Source organism: Armigeres subalbatus, unplaced genomic scaffold, assembly GCF_024139115.2.
Source record: "Armigeres subalbatus isolate Guangzhou_Male unplaced genomic scaffold, GZ_Asu_2 Contig541, whole genome shotgun sequence".
NCBI lineage: Eukaryota > Metazoa > Arthropoda > Insecta > Diptera > Culicidae > Armigeres > Armigeres subalbatus.
Window position 1 is genome coordinate 23,298 of NW_026943306.1, and position 4,543 is coordinate 27,840.

Here is a 4,543-nt window from a genome sequence, read left to right on the forward strand (position 1 = left end):
AGTGACCCACGCTGGCGCTGCGCACCGAGCTGCCGACTATTGCTTCTGGCCTCCTGGGCGGAGACCTGAACAACCCACCTCTTGCGAAGGGGTTGTCGCCACACTACTACCACTAATTGAAGAATTGACTTGTTTTTCCATTTTGGTCCCACGGTGCTCTAGAAAAGAGGTCCACCACGCCAGAGCCCAGCATGACGCGGTAAGGGACAATTACGTGGAGGGTGCCCGCCCAGGTACCCGAATTTCCTCTAAAATTCGAATGAATTTTCTAGAAATTGAATGAATTTCGAATTTCCTCTGAAATTCGAATGAATTCTACAATTGAATGAATTACCTCTGGAAATTGAATGAATTACCTCTAGAAATTTAAATGAATTTCCTCTAGAAATTGAATGAATTTCCTCTGGAAATTCATATGTATTTCCTCTGGAAACTCGAACGAATTTCCTCTGGAGATTCGAACGAATGTCCTCTGGAAATGCGAATGAATTTCCTCTGGAAAGGCAAATGATTTTCTTCTGTAAATGCGAATGAATTTCCTCTGGAAATGCGAAAGAATTTCCTCTGGAAATAAGAATGAATTTCCTCTGGAAATGCGAATGAATTTCCTATGGAAATGCGATTGAATTTCCTTTGGAAATGCAAATAAATTTCCTCTGGAAATACGAATGGATTTCCTCTGGATATTTGAAGAAAAAATTTCTCTGGATATTCGAAAAAAAATTTCTCTGGATATGTATTAATATAATTTTCCTCTGGAAATTTGAATAAATTGAAAATTCGAATGAATTTCTTCTGGAATTCCAACTAGAAGCACGATTGAATTTTTTCTTGGATTCGAATGAATTTCGTTTGGAAATTCTTCTTTGAAAGAATTTCCCATGAACACTCCAAAGATCTTACGTTAGGAATTCAAATAAGAATTTTATTGAAATTTCTGGGAGCTTAATTACAGATATTTGAGTCTAGTGATTTTATTTGCTTGGAAGTTGTCAGAAACATATAATATTGGAAATAAGAAAGGAAAAACTTCCTGATTTTTTTTTCGAATTTGCTCGAAAAATTCTACCGAATTTTAAACGGAAAATATCGAATATGCTCTGTAAATTCATGCGATATTTTAATTTTTTTCTGAGTTGTTGCATTGCATTTGAAATTCAATAGATTCAGATTGAATGTGATCTTGTATCGAAAACCGTATAATGTCAAAATTTTCAATCCATATAATTCGTTTTAGTGTCAACTCTGTTTGAACGTAGGGCTGGATTTGCGTTGAGAAGCCTAATTAAGTCGTGACAAATATTTATTGCGCTAACTTTTCATTTTACCAATGTCCAACTATGTAGGTCGAGTAAAAATGTTCACATAATTGATTTGGCCGAATGTTGACCTAACGGATCAGATCCGTAAATTGCGGTCAACATACGTAGGCATAACTTCCGTGTTAAACGAGGGACCTGACTAATCCGAACACGGATCAAACAATTAAAATCGACAAAATAAATATAAATTAAACTGCTGCTGTGTCATTATTCTGCGATGTGGAATGGTAGGTATAGAACTAAAGCAACTTCAAACCAATGCGCTCCGCAACGACCAATTCGTTCGAAATGATATCAATGAAAAGTTACTCGAAGTTCGCTTCGGTTTGAGGTGTTACAAAGCCCGTAAATGGATATTGGATGTCGCTCTGGTCATCCATCGCCTGGCATCCAGTTGTACAACACTATTTGAAATTCAAATTACACCAACACCGTTCGGTCCGGTTCGGACGATCCGTGTTGCAAAACTTTCTTTTCGCTGATCGCCACCTTCGGACGCCCGCCGACGTCGTTGTCTCCGTTTCATGGCGTCACCGAGCGTTCCTGTGTCAACCCAGAATCCAAAAAAAACCTACCGTTCATTGTTTCTGCAAACACATACCTACCGAGTGGAGCCTAGAGATAGACGAGATATGAACTGCACAGTGAGTTAGAGGTGGGACTGTTTTCGGAATATGTAGTTAAAGCCTGTCATCGCCGACCGATCACCTACCGACTGTTATAACTGGGATGTCGCCTTTGGTATCGACATCTAAATCTACATACACAAACATATAGGCACCTTTGTGTAGAAATGCACTGTTTTCGGATATCGCCGGGAGCTGAGGGTTGCTGTTTGACTTGCTGCAGCGCCGGTAGCAGTTCGATGGGCTGTCGACGGGGTTATTTCTGTGGAGATGCACGGAGGACATTTATTCAATATGTATGGCCAAATTTATGTCGCTGGTGGACACCGAACTGTAGTCAAAATGATCCTCTTTCTGATTCATAGCACGATTGCATTATTTGTAATGCCTAATTGTTACTTGACGAATACGGCAATTTGTTTCACACTTTCGTATAAAAAATCATTTTGTCCATCTAAAATCTGAATATATTCCAGTCTGAGCTACCGTTCAGTGGAAAGGATACAACCGTCGACAACAGGACCGTTACCACAACAAATGTGAATTCAAGAGCGTGTGCGATCGGGGAAGGATTTACATTATTCGATTATTAAAACAGACAGAATTTAATGATATTATCTTTCATTTGAATTTTCAATTGCAAAGCGAAGTCGGAAACTATGTGAACAATGTAGTGGAGCTAAATAGGATTTATGATAGCAGAGGATGCTGATTAGAGTCCGTTCGAAGTGAAAACATGGCCCTTTTACACTCGATACCTAGGAGCATGCATTCGTATGTATGTCATACTTTACGTAGCTTAGAGAATCTGTTCAATATTTTATAGACGGATGTTTCTCTGATTGATTACTTTAGACTTCAATTGATTATCCTTCAGTCACTGTCACAGTTCAGTGTATAAGACCACGAGCTTGCGACGTATGCCAGCAAATGATGAACACACATGTAACGCAAACTCAGAACTACAAAATTGTGCAATCGCTGAAGTTTCGTTCCACTCTATAATTATTTCACACCCATTAAACGACTCAAACAACCGTGCGTCCCTCCGCTTTCTTTTGCATTCCACATACCACACCGTCCGATTGGTTGTCTACTGGTACCGACAAGACAAACACCTGAGCTGTGCAACACTTTGAAGCCATTACACTCGCACTATCATCGTGCAGGAAACGACCAGAAGCAGAGCGCCGAGAACGGGTTAGAGTAGGATCCCATAAATTGACGTTCGTTATACATTGCTGCAATCCCATAGACCCGAAGACATGTTTGACGACAAAGATCAATTAAAGCAGAATTGATGGGATTGTACCCCGCTGCTGTCTCTTCGGCCGAAAGGTAGATTGATCCTACTACGCGCCACCCGGACCGGCTTCCGCCACCGGATGGAAATTCATTCAACAAACCCTGGCTGCTCGCTCGCTGCTACCCACTGCCCGTCCATCGACGAAGCAAGGAGTGTTTTGTACGCGCAATTTGCTCGTAAAATCAAGGAACTATGAAGATACGGTGCCGGAGTCGGATGGGCGTGCAGTACGGAAATATGCGAACAAATAAAGTTGATTACATTTCACCATTCAGTAGCTCGACAGCTGATGTGATGGATCCAGGGCTGGTGGGGTGTAGGGAGGATGTAGATGCTAAGGAATCGTTTACAAACTAAGGTCATTCGAAGAATAGGAAAGAATTAAAACAATGCGCCGTGATTCATATGGCGGGACAGATCGTAATCAGCCGTAAGAGGATGCACAGTTGGCAAAATTATGAAATCTGAATGTAGGTAAGAAGAAAAAAGGCTGTAAAGTTTTACTCTTCGAAGTAGGTCTAAGTTTTGATTTTAGTTAACCATAGAGTTGCTACTCTGCAAGTTTTAGGATTTCTGTAGAGTGCGCTACACAAATTGTCTTACCGTTATCTAAAACAATAAAATTAATTACTCATTTAGTAACCTATGTACATTTGATACTTTGACTTGAACTATATCATTGTTTAGCAGAGATATGAGTCTGGGGGCCCTCCTTAGCCGTCGGTAAGACCCAGCTACAAAGCAGACCATGCTGAGGGTGGCTGGGTTCGATTCCGTGCCGTCTAGGCAATTTTCAGGATTGATGTCTCGACTTCCCTGGCATAAAAGTATCATCGTGAGCCTTCAGTATACAGAATGCAAAATGGTAACTTGGCTTAGAAACCTCGCAGTTAATAACTGTGGAAGTGCTAATAAACACTAAGCTGCGAGGCGGTTCTGTCCCAGTGTGGGGATGTAATGCCAATAAGAAGAAGAAGAAGAAGAAGAAGAATGAGTGGTATTGAAACATTTGTATATTTATTTTGTTAACAGGGAATATCGCAGTGGCCTGTGCAGTACATGAAAGTTGCTTTCATTTTCTGCTCGTCTATCTTTATACCTACCCACTCAGTCTTCAAAAGTTCCTTTGCAATTCGTTGCATTGATGCAAAATCAAAGAGAGCAGAATGAATGCTCCCTATTTGTCAAATGATCATTGCTTTGATGCACTTGCATCATTTTGAAAATACTACATCATTGATTTAGATCCTTTCATTGGATCCTAGGCAAGAGCAATACGTAACTTCTAG

General features: G+C 40.5%; 1 pseudogene; it reads right to left on the reverse strand.

The window, feature by feature from the left end:
- Window positions 1-2,034: 2,034 nt before the first annotated feature.
- Window positions 2,035-4,543, reverse strand: part of LOC134204358 (uncharacterized) — a 17,666-nt pseudogene continuing 15,157 nt past the window's right edge.